Here is a 13,008-nt window from a genome sequence, read left to right on the forward strand (position 1 = left end):
AAATACTCCACATAGGAGTGAAATCATACAGTGATTGTCTTTATCCATCTGGCTTGGTTCACTTAGCATAATACCCTCAAGGTCTACCCATGTTGTTGCAAATGGCAAGATTTCATTCAACTAACATTATTGAGCACCTACTCTGTTATGGGAATCTGCTTGGTTCTGGCCTTCAAAGAACTGTCATATTGGGTGACTGGGCACCTAAATAAAAATTTCCAACTAGAACCTAGACAGTGTTCTGTTAGAAGTAGGAACAAAGTGCTTTTATGTATTAATTTAGGTATTTGGATATACGCTATAACTTAAGCTTGTAGTATTTCATGTATGTGCTTCAGTTTTCTTTACTAGCTCATGTTCATTCATGTTCTCTTTTTGATAGCATTTTTATAGCATTCCACTGCAAAATAAAATACAAAATTTGTTATAATAAATACATTACTAAATCATATATCAGTTCTATTGATGAATGTTTAGGTAATTGTAGTTTTTCATAATGTTTCAGTAACAATCTTATATATACCTGATGGGTGAGAAATGGTTCCAATTGTGGTTTTAGCTTGTATCTCCCTGATTGCCACTGAGGTTGGGTGTCTTTCATTGGCCATTTGGGATTCTATACATGCTTTTACAGTTTCTGTTCAGGAAATGTAGCCCAGAGCTATCATCAAGCTCACGCCCAGTGAATACTGCTGATCCTCCTTGCCATAGCAAAGCCACTTGGTTTTCTAACAATATCAGTTCCTGCCTTCAAAGCTGGCATCACTAGGCCCACCTTTACAAGTGGGTAGGTTCTGGACATAGTTGACTTTCTGTACACCTCGTGTCTGCAATGGCTGTGGTGGGTTCACTGAGTCCTAAATCTCATAGTAGGAGTCTAGTTTGTGTGATTAGACTGCTGCCTCAGTTTCTCTGATGAATAGAGCCTGGTTCTACTCGAGCACTGACAAATCTCACCATTCCCCTTTCTGAGGTACTGGGGTCATTTCACTGACCCTCAAGTTGCTGATTGCAGTAATACTCTAAAAAGATGAACCATTCATAAACATGATACTAGTTTCCTGCTAACTTGAAGCATCACCTGATCATGGAGACGATTGCTAACATGCTCCATCTGTAAACTGGACCCCCTGAGATATGAGCATCTATTCTTCTATGAACATCAACTTGGATTATCACCCAGTGTCTTTGGGGGTCAGAGTCACAGCCATATTATGATTTCTGAGCTTGGGTCCAGCCTCCACCTCCTCTCCAGCAGTCACTCACCAAGGTCCTACATACACTAAGGCTGACCTGCTGGGGTATGATAATCTGTCTTTTCTCCTCAGTTATGTTCCAATTAAATATAATTGTTATTATTTTGAACTTTTTAAGCAAATAGAACTTAATTTGCTTCTCTGAAAGCTCCTTCTTATGGACTTCCCTGGTAGTACAGTGGATAAGAATTCTGCCAGCCAGGGCAGAGGACACAGGTTCAATCCCTGGTCCGGGAAGATTCCACATGCTGCAGAGCAACTAAAACGTGTGTGCCAAAACCACTGAGCCCAAGGTCTAGAGCCTGTGAGCTGCAACTACTCAAGCCTGCACACACTAGGGCCTGCGTGCCACAACAAGAGAAGCCACCACAATGAGATCAGCCCCTGCTCACCACGTCTAGAGGAAGCCTGTGTGTGCAACAAAGACCCAGTGCAGCCAAAAACATAACTAAATTAAAGAGAAAGCGCCTTCTTAAGGGGCCAGGAAGTGGTAATGGGGGAGTCATTACATCTTTCTTAAGAGAGGAAGTGGTATTTGTTCAATCTCTTATCTTGATTTCTTTTATTATCTAAAATGAATTTTGGTTGCATCGGGTCTTAGTTGCAACGCATGGGATCTCTCGTTGAGGCACACAAACTCTCCAGTCGTGGCGTGGGGGCTCAAGAGTTATGGCACAGGCTTAGGTGCTCTGAGGCATGTGGGAATCTTAGTTTTCCAATCAGGGATTGAACCTACATCCCCTGCATTGCAAGCCAGGTTCTTAACCACTGGACCACTAGGTAAATCCCCTCCCGTGACTTCTTTTTATTTTTCCCCTGCCTGGGACTCAAAGACTTGAATTCAAGATAGACATTAATTTAAAATCATTTGGGGGATACTAGGCAAGTATCTCTTTTGAAATTTAAACAAGGACAAAGTTGTCTAACATCTCAATGGATTTTCATATTTCAAGTCAGCCTATTTCTTCTTCTTCTTCTTTTTTTTTTTAAAGCCTATTTCTTCTAATTTGGATATATGGAACTATTGTGGCATTTGGTTTAAAAAAATAGCCCATTCACCAAGACGGTAATCTGAAGAAAAAGTCCTGTGGAACATAACAGCGTGAGGATGCTAGTGATTTTCTGCCAAGCTCACTTCAGGCAACTAAATATGACCCATTTCTGCACTGGAGGAGAAATAATAACAATTTCCTAAGCCGGTATCTTCTTTTGGTCTTATGAATGAAACTATACCCCCAGCTGGCTTCCCTGTACCTCCTCTTCCCCCACCTCTGCACTTTCAGGACATGACTGTACTGTTTGATCCCATTTATTTAGAAATGTATCAGGCAGATTACAACATTCTGAGAAAGGAAAATACTGTTCCTTTAGGAAATGTTATTCTCTGTTGTCACTTGCAACAAATAATTTATGAGCTTAAAGTGTTTTTCATGACATATCTTAGGAAAAAATATTAATTTGCATGTTAGGAAGCATTGCAGAGAGAACTTTATCTCTGCAATCATTAGCCATATTTTATTGCTTGGACAGAACAAATGAATAGGAAATATCTGTTCCCCTAAAAGCATAACCCATATTGCAAAAATTCTGAAATTTTATATGGTTCCTAGTGGAAGGATTCTACCTTTGACCTCAAGTAATGACTTTTTTTTAATACTTTAGGGTAGAGGCTTCAACTCTAAAGTGGGAGGATTAGGCACACTTTTGAATTCTAGAAGTCTGGACAGGGTGCTCAAAAGCATTAAAAGATGAATGACGATTTTTTTTTTTTTTAAATATGGTTTTCCACGAATTTGCGTGTCATCCTTGCGCAGGGGCCATGCTAATCTTCTCTGTATCGTTCCAATTTTAGTATATGTGCTGCCGAAGCGAGCACTGAATGACGATTTTTAAAAACCAAGTTTTGGAAATTTGAAAAGTCTTTCTAGAGTTATTTTACTGCTTACTGGGTCATCCTTTATTACTATGTAGCCTTTGAGTAATTAGAGATCTGACAAGTGTTCCAATTCACTGCTCTCATGGAGAGGTGATACTTCTTTTTCTTTTTTTTAATTTACTTATTTATTTTACTTTACAACATTGTATTGGTTTTGCCATACATTGACTTGAATCCGTCATGGGTGTACATGTGTTCCCCATCCTGAACTCCCCTCCCAGTGATACTTCTTAAGTATGGAGAGTGGGATACACATAGTCCAACTGACTGTTAGTCTCCCATCACATATACAAAAAAATACATATCCTCGGCTGGAGGTGGAAATCAGTTTTATATGCTGAACAAAATCTGGTAATACACAATGAAAATTCATGGAACATCAATATGCAGAACTACTGCCTTAAGTTTGACTTAAAATAACAACAACAACAGAACAGCTTCCACTGTTTACAATAGCTAACACATGGAAGCAATCTAAATGTCCATCGGCAGATAAGGGGATAAAGATGTGGAATCTTCTCACAGTAAAATACTCAGTTCAGTTCAGTCGCTCAGTCCTGTCTGACTCTTTGCGACGCCATGAATCACAGCACACTAGGCCTCCCTGTCTATCACAAACTCCTGGAGTTTACTCAAACTCATGCCCATCGAGTCGGTGATGCCATCCAGCCATCTCATCCTCTGTCGTCCCCTTCTCCTCCTGCCCCCAATCCCTCCCAGCATCAGGATCTTTTCCCATGAGTCAACTCTTTGCATGAAGTGGCCAAAGTACTGGAGTTTCAGCTTCAGCATCAGTCCTTCCAATGAACACCCAGGACTTATCTCCTTCAGGATAGACTGGTTGGATCTCCTTGCAGTCCAAGGGACTCCCAAGAGTCTTCTCCAACACCATAGTTCAAAAGCATCAATTTTTTGGCGCTCAGCTTTCTTCACAGTCCAACTCTCACATCCACACATGACCTCTGGAAAAACCATAGCCTTGACGAGACAGACCTTTGTTGGCAAAGGAATGTCTCTGCTTTTTAATATACTATCTAGGTTGATCATAACTTTCCTTCCAGGGAATAAGCGTCTTTTATTTTCATGGCTGCAGTCACCATTTGCAGTGATTTTGGAGCCCCCCAAAATAAAGTCTGACACTGTTTCCACTGTCTCCTCATCTATTTTCCATGAGGTAATGGGACCAGATGCCATGATCTTAGTTTTCTGAATGTTGAGCTTTAAGACAACTTTTTCACTCTCCTCTTTCACTTTCATCAAGAGGCTTTTTAGTTCCTCTTCACTTTCTGCCATAAGGGTGGTGTTATCTGCATATCTGAGGTTATTGATATTTCTGCCGGCAATCTTAATTCCAGCTTGTGCTTCTTCCAGCCCAGCGTTTCTCATGAGGTACTCTGCATATAAGTTAAATAAGCAGGGTGACAATATACAGCCTTACCGTACTCCTTTTCCTATTTGGAACCAGCCTGTTGTTCCATGTCCAGTTCTAACTGTTGCTTCTTGACCTGCATATAGATTTCTCAAGAGGCAGGTCAGGTGGTCTGGTATTCCCATCTCCTTCAGAATTTTCCACAGTTTATTGTGATGAGGCTTTGGCATAGTCAATAAAGCAGAAATAGATGTTTTTCTGGAACTCTCTTGCTTTTTTGATGATCCAGCGGATATTGGCAATTTGATCTCTGGTTCCTCTGCCTTTTCTAAAACCAGCTTGAACATCTGGAAGTTCTCGGTTCACGTATTGCTGAAGCCTGGCTTGGAGAATCTTGAGCATTGCTTTACTAGCATGTGAGATGAGTGCAATTGTGCACTGAGTAGTACTACTCAGTCATAAAAAAGATTGAGAGAATGCCATTTCCAGCAGCATGGATGGACTTAGAGATTATCATACCAAGTGAGGTAAGTTAGACAAAGAAAGATAAATATCATATGATATTACTTATGGATGGAATCTAAAATATGACACAAATTAACTTATTTACAAAAGAGAAGCAGACATAGAAAACAAACTTATTAGTATCAAAAGAAAAGGTGGCAGGGGGGGAATAAATTAGGAATTTGAGATTGGCAGATGCAAGCTAATGTGCATAAATAAACAAGATCCTACTGTGCAGCACAGGGAACTATATTCAATATCTTTTAATAACCTATAATGGAAAAGAATATAAAAAATATGTAACCGAATCACTTTGCTCTACACCAGAAACTAATACAACATTGTAAATTAACTATACTTCAATAAAAAAAGAAAAACAAAAACAGCTTTCTCTATCTGATGAGCACTGACCCAAACTTGTGGCTTAAGGTCTTAGCTGATTAGTGTAGTGTTCTCAAAGAGCTTCATGAATAAGAGATGAATTTTAGTCATATGTGAATAACAGCAGTAACTAAAATAGAATCATAGGATTCCTTTTTAAATTCTCTTTAATCCTTCAGGTCACATCAAAGAGAAAAATTCATTTTAGTACTAAGTTTTTATTACCTCTCTTCTGAAGAGTGACACAGAGAGAGGAAGCAAGGAGATCTTAGGTTTAGAACTTTCAAAGGCCAATCTTGTTTTGTTAGAATTTAACAGCGTTTTTTGTTTTCTTGTGACTGTACTTAAAATTATTGTTATTATTATTATTATTATTTTGGCCATGCTGCGTGGCTTGTGGCATTGTAGTTTTCCCTACCAGGGATCTAACCTGTGCCTGCTGCAGGGGAAACGCAGAGTCCTAACCGCTGGACTGTCAGGGACTTACCCCCAATTACCATCTATTTCTGACAGATAACATTGTGTAGCACAGTGGTGAAGTACATGGCAGCCTGCTACCCCCAGAGCCAGATGAGAGAAAACGGGGAGTGACGGCGATGGGGGGGAAACCATGGTCAAAGCCAGAGCCTTTTTTTTTTTTTTTTGAGGCCAAATGGATCTCTAATAGTTGCTGGGGGGCGATTGTTCTGCGACTGCAGGGAGAAGCCAAAGCCTTTTAATTACCTAATCTCAGAAGTGACATCCCATTGCTCTCTCATATTCTATTTGTTAGAAGCAATTTGCTAAGTCCAGTCAACACTCAGAAGAGGGGATTACATAGAGCATGAATACCAGGAAGCAGGGGTCATGAGATATCGTAGAGGTTCCTATCACAAGGATACACTGCAATCACCTCTTTTCCTTCTTTTCTCTAGTGGATGCATAGAATGTTCAATGAGGGCAGAGAGAGTGTTTTGGTCATTGTAGTATTCCCAGTGCTGGAAACAGTGCCTGAAACTTAAAACTGTTCATTGAATGTTTCTTTCAAGGGAACAAGAAGGAAGGATAGAGGAAGGAGGGAGGGAGGAAGGAAGGGAGGAAGGAAATGGAAGAGAAAGAGGAAGGAAGAGGAAAGAAAGAGAAAGGAAGAAAGGAAGAGGAAGGAAGGAAATAAAGAAAGGAGGAGAGCAGGAGGGAGAGAGGAAGAAAGAAAAAGAAAAATCCAAGTGAGAAGATCAGGGTGCTCTGCTAATCCCTGGAAAGCAGGGTGGATCTTCAGGAAAGGAAAACCCAACCATAAGGACTCTGAGAATGGAGTCAGGTCTTCCACCTCTTCCCAAGTCCTGAGCGTGAACGAGCCTCCAGGGAAGTGGAGGCCGCTCTGTGCACAGACTGCTCCCACCATCCTGCTCCAAGCATAGCTTCTGTGGATGCTGAACATTTCAGCTCTAAAGCAGCCTAAGAGTCACCCATGGAAGGACAGCCTGACTTGGGGTCTCTAATAGGAAATATACGGGTTCTGCTGAAGGAGCGTAATTGTTGGCAGAAACATCAGGGAGAACGCTGAGGTGCTTTTCTTCCACTTGCAGAGTAATGAGAAGTTCTGCTCAAAGTGTATAGGCTGCTTTGTCATTTAACATCATAAAGTCTGTCAGTTCAGTCACTCAGTCGTGTCCGATTCTTTGCGACCCCATGGACTGCAGCACACCAGGCTTCCCTGTCCATCACCGACTCCTGGAGCTTTCTCAAACTCATGTCCATCAAGTCGGTGATGCCATCCAACCGTCTCATCCTCTGTTGTCCCCTTCTCCTCCTGCCTTCAATCTTTCCCAGTATCAGGGTCTTTTCCAATGGGTCAGTTCTTCGCATCATGTGGCCAAGCTACTGGAGCTTCAGCTTCGGCATCAGTCCTTCCAATGAATATTCAGGACTGATTTCCTCTAGGATTGAGTGGTTTGGTCTCCTTGCAGTCCAAGGGATTCTCAAAAGTGTTCTCCAGCACCACAGTTCAAAATCATCAATTCCTCATTGCTCAGCTTTCTTTATTATAAAGTAAAGGTATTACTTAATTACAAATTCTTTGTGAGCAAAATTTTAATGGATCCACAATATTTAATCAAACAATTGTAACATGAGCTGTTCAGCCATAGCTCTGACCTTGCATTTACCAGTTATTTCCATTTCTCACTGTTATACACAATGCTTTAATGAATGTTTTTATAAACCCGTCTTTTTGCAATTGTGACTATCTGGTTAGGCTGAATTCCTAGTAGTGAGATTGTATGGTAGAGACTATATATATATATATATATATACACATATGTATATGTATATATATGCACACTATGTGTGTGTGTGAGCATACTCGTAAGTATAGGTGTATATTCCCCCCAGAAATGATGTATAAATTCTCATTCCTGATATACAAGACTGCCTATTTTTACACACCAGCTGAGACAAGGTTTCGGAGAAGGTCCAGTACTCTTGCCTGGAAAATCCCATGGATGGAGGAGCCTGGTAGGCTGAAGTCCTGGGGTTGCTAAGAGTCGGACACAACTGAGCGGCTTCACTTTCACTTTTCACTTTCATGCGTTGGAGAAGGAAACGGCAACCCACTCCAGTGTTCTTGCCTGGAGAATCCCAGGGACGGCGGAGCCTGGTCGGCTGCCGTCTATGGGGTCGCACAGAGTCGGACACGACTGAAGCAACTTAGCAGCAGCAGCAGCAGAGACAAGGTTTTATTATCTTTACAAAGTTGCCAGTCTTATGGGTTGAAAAAGAATAACTTATTATTGTTTTAATTACATGATGCCGACTCATTGGAAAAGACTCTGATGCTGGGAAAGACTGAAAGCAAAAGGAGAAGGGCCGGCAGAGGATGAGATGGTTAGACTGCATCACTGATTCAACCGACATGAATTTGAGCAAACTCTGGGAGAGAGTGGAGAACAGAGGAGCCAGGCATGCTGCAGTCCATGGGGTTGCAGATAGTCGGACATGACTTAATGACTGAATAACAACAGTCATTAATACTGTCCACCAAATATTTCTGACTTATCACCTTCTGAGCATATAGTAGGATTGAATTTCATGGCATTTGATGTTAGCTAAGGGCTATGTGACCTGTCCTAGTCATTGAATTGTGACTAGAAATAACACGCATCACTCTGGGCTGAGTATTTCATTGGCAATACAAGATCCTACAGAACTCTTTGACTTTGGCTACCAGCTGCCAGCAATATTCCAGAAGGTGGTCTGAGTCCCATGGCCCAGGGACATACCATTTTAATTCCATGGATAAAGCTTTCAGCTAGGCCATGCCAGATATGAGCAAAAAAAATAAAGCTTTGTTGTTTTAAGCCACTGAGATTTGATGTTGAGTTACTACAGCATTACTTAGACCATCCTGACTGACGCATTAAACATCCTGGATTTTAAAGGGATTGAACATATTTTCCTATGCTTAATGACCTGTGTGTGCCCTTTTTTGTGAATTTTCTATTCCTGTCCTTGCACACTGACTTCTTAAGCTTATGGTACTCAATGACTCATTTGTCAAGGCTGAATCTGACCCCCACTGAGGTTATCAGGGAGAATAATAAAGTCTGTGAAATATAGCTTAAAGTACAGTCTACCACAGCAGACTTCTTCAAGCTTTTTAAATAATGTGCTTTCATCTCCATGATAATGTCAAAAGATAATATAAATATATTCTGGATCATTTAAATGGTCACTTTATAAACGAGGGATGTTATTTATTTTTGTGACTCAAATGGTTTCTTATGGTGTCAAGTACCACTTCTTGACATATAGACCAATGAGAAAAGGACAAATGTGGACTTAAAGCATGTTTTTGCACCAAGTAAGGGACAAATGATGTCTCAAGATACTGCCCACTCTTAAGATCAGAGGTTTCACAGCAGAATAAGTAGAGAAAATTGTGGAGACTGAGTCATCACACAGCCCACACTGACACAAGCGGGCTCAGCTCAGAAGAATCTGGAACAGCACTCAGTACCGTTTCTATGTTGTCATTTGTCTCTGTTGTGGGCCTTTGGTTGCAAACAACAGAAAGTGATTCTGGCTAACTCAAGCAGTAATTGAACTAAGTGATTGAAATAATACCAGAAAATGCAGAATTGAAACGGAAAACCAGTCTCAGAGAGAACCAGATCAGGGCAGCTCCAGGGATCTCAGTACCATGAATTCCTGGAATAGTACATTTTGGAGACTGCCAGCAAAATGACTCAGCTCCAGTCATCTTCCATCTGTGTGTCTGTTTGCCCTAGCTTCAAATTCCTGGGTCCATTTGAGTCAAGTCCTCATCATTTGACTGAGGGGGAGGGGTAAGAGTGGATTGGAGGGGTGGGAGGAGGATATATGGGATATACAATGCTCAAGTCATCCAGAGGCCTAGTGAAAATAAAAGATTGTTTATTCTCAAAGTAAGTGTGAGATGTCCAGGGTCACTCCTAGAAGGTCTGGGGGATTCAATCCTTCCTAGGCAGGGAAGTACATGGGGTTTCTTTCTTATGGAGGATTTTCCTTTTTTTTTTTTTTTTTTTAAAGGAAGCTAAAGAGGATATCCACAAAGGTGTTCAGGAAGAACATAAATTATAAAAGAACAACCTGCAGCCTAAGGAGAATGTGAAAGAAGGGGGGACTGAAATGGATGAAAGAAAGAAGGGTTATTTCTGGCTGTATTGGGTCTCATGTTATTCTGTCTTAGATTCACAGTCAAAGAAACAGCTGTCTCCCAAAAACTAAAATCAAAAGAAATTTAGATCTTTGCTCAGTCTTTTGATGAAATATTGAAATTGGGGTATATTTTTTAATATGCAGCCAAACTTTTTGAAATATAGAGTTTAGACACCTTTCTCATCATCAGGTTTTCTTATAGGCTTTGCAGTAGCTTCTCCCAAAATCATGTTCTCCGCTGTCTACCTCCATTTCAGAAAATTCTACTTGACACCTTCTTTAATTTGTCCTCAGTTCACTTACGTGGATATCAGCTGAGACTCTTAGAATTTTTAAGCTTTCTCTTTCCTTTACCCTATTACCTTGATTCTACATAACAAAGAAGAACCTAGGAAATGACCTAGAAACCAACAGGAGGGCCTTGATAATGGATGATATCCATAATTTAATCATTTCCCAATAAAATGATTGCATGTCTCCTATATTTTTCATTTTCACTTAATTAAGAATTTTTTCTAATTTCCCTTGTGACTTCCTTTTTTGGTCCATGGGTTATTTAACAGAGGGCTGTTTAATTTCCAAGTATTTAAGGATTTTCCAGACATCTTTCTGATTATGAACATCTAGCTTATTTATGCTGTGGCTCAAAAGCATATTTTTGCATTCTTTTTGGGGTGGAGCATTCTACAAATGTAGAATTAGGTCAAGTTGGTCGATCTTTAGTTAATTATAGCCTACCTTCAAGTAATATTATGTCTTCAACAGTATACTTCCAAATCCTGCTCGCCCATCTTTTGTGCTACTCTTGTGCTGTATTTCATTTTACATGTGCTAAATACTCATACTGCAGTGATACTATTTTTGTTTTGACAAATCATCAATCTTCCTGGAGAAAACAAACCTTTAAAATATTTTGTTTTACCTTCATTTTTGCCATTTCTAGCACTATTTTACTCCACAGATTCAAGTTTCTGTCTGATAGAATATTGTTTTTGTCTAAAGAAATTCCTTTAACATTTTTAGGAGTGTGGGATTGCTTTACAACTCATTCTCTTGGTTTTTGTTTGCTGGGAAAAGTATTTATGTTTCATTTCTAAAAAGATATTTCTGACAGCTCTTTCCTTTCGGTGCATTAGAGATGTCAATCTCTTGTGTTCTGACTGGCATGGCTTCTGACAGGAAGACTGCTGTAAAGCTCATCTTTGTTCATCTGTAATGGGTCTTATTTTCTCTGGCTGCCCTAGAGACTTCTCTTTATCCTTGAGTTTCAGTTTGACAGTGATGTGTCTAGGTTCTGAGTTTGTTTTGTTTGTGGATCAGCTGTGACTCACAGCAAGGCTTTTCAAACCTTAGTGTGCAAATGACTCTCCCAGGGAGCCTGTTAAAATTCAGATTTGATTCAACAGGTCTGTGGTTTGGCCTGAGTTTCTGCGTTTCTAATAAGCTACCAGGTCCAGGCAACATAGCTAAGGTCTTAGAACAGTCTGTCGGGATAGGAGAGGCGAGCAATTTACCTAGCAACACTTTCTGATTTTTTTGTCTCTCACTGGTCAAGTTCATCTCGTGGAATGTTAACCCTCCTCTGGATTTCTGAGTTGAATACTGCCTCCTCAGGCAACCACTAAAGACACCTAAGCCTTTTTGGATCTGGGTGCTAAGGATGCTCCTAAAGCTATGGAGGCCACAGAACCTGGGAGGTTGAAGCAACTGCTGATCTTATAAAATGATCATAGGGACAGCCACAGGAGTGAAACATATCAGAAGCAGGGTAAACAGCAAGGTCTAGAGGAGGAGAGGAGGTGAATCTGCTTAATTGTGTAAGCTGAATCTGGTCACAAGGGGATGCCCTTTAAAGGGTGATCTGGAAATGACATACAACACCTGTTCACATCCCGTTAGCAAGAAACTAGCCACATAGCCATCTGCAAGAGAGAGTAAGAAAGTGTTAACTTTAGCTGGGAAGCCTGTCATCATTCATATTTGTCATACATTCACAAATTATATTTAAGATAACCTACTTATAAATAATCAAGGCTCTTAATCTGTAAAAACAGACTTACAGGTTCAGCTCTCCTCCTGAAATACTACCAATATTGAACAAATACACTCATGGATGTCCTCCAGAAAACCGGAACATCCAGATTAGGAACACAAGTCTTTCAGCAGAATTGACGAGTTATAGATAGATATAGGTATAGATGGGTGGATTTAGGTAATTAAGTGGCAAGCAACAGCCTATTCCATAACTTGAAATTTATTATTTATTAAAATAATCAATTACCAAATTGACCCAAACTAGGTAGTTTGGAATATAGTTATCACCAAGAAAGACAGGCGCTCAAAACAGAATAATGATTCACACATACTATGTGCATTCAAGAATGAGGGGGAAAAATAACAACAAAAGAACCCCCACCTTATAGACATAATTAAGGCCTTGAAAAATCTCACAGGCAACTTTTGCTCTAGTCACATACAATTTCAACCCACTGCAAACCTCTCACTTAATCTGTAAAAACATTGATCATTCAAAAAGCAATTTCGAAGGACCCTTAAGAAAGTGTGACCTATGACATGGCATAATTCAGATACTCTTTCTAACCCCAAATGCTTTACGTATTTCTTCATTAACCATTTATTGATCACTTATCACATGATATCTACCTTCATGTCTTTCCAGAAGCCATTTCTCTTTCGGGCATCAGTCAATCATTTTGCCTTATGACTACAATGAGCAACTCTGAACCTGGAAACAGCCCTTGAAGAGACCAATTTGATCTGCCAAATGTTTTAGTTCTCATTCCTCCCACCCTACCCTTTTGTCCTCCATGATCTCTTCTTTTATGGGATTCATGTGGCATAACTAAACATATAACATGGAGGAG

General features: G+C 40.1%; 1 long non-coding RNA gene and 1 other non-coding gene across 2 annotated transcripts in view; one reads left to right on the top strand and one right to left on the bottom strand.

Moving 5' to 3' along the window:
* Positions 1-13,008, top strand: part of LOC133041502 (uncharacterized) — a 36,846-nt gene that overhangs the window by 13,012 nt on the left and 10,826 nt on the right. The gene's annotated exons all lie outside the window — the stretch shown is intronic.
* LOC133049551 (U6 spliceosomal RNA) lies at positions 3,028-3,132 on the bottom strand. The gene has a single exon (XR_009691363.1). It is a non-coding gene; the product is annotated as a U6 spliceosomal RNA (small nuclear RNA).

The sequence above is a fragment of the Dama dama genome, chromosome 3 (assembly GCF_033118175.1).
Source record: "Dama dama isolate Ldn47 chromosome 3, ASM3311817v1, whole genome shotgun sequence".
Classification (NCBI taxonomy): domain Eukaryota; kingdom Metazoa; phylum Chordata; class Mammalia; order Artiodactyla; family Cervidae; genus Dama; species Dama dama.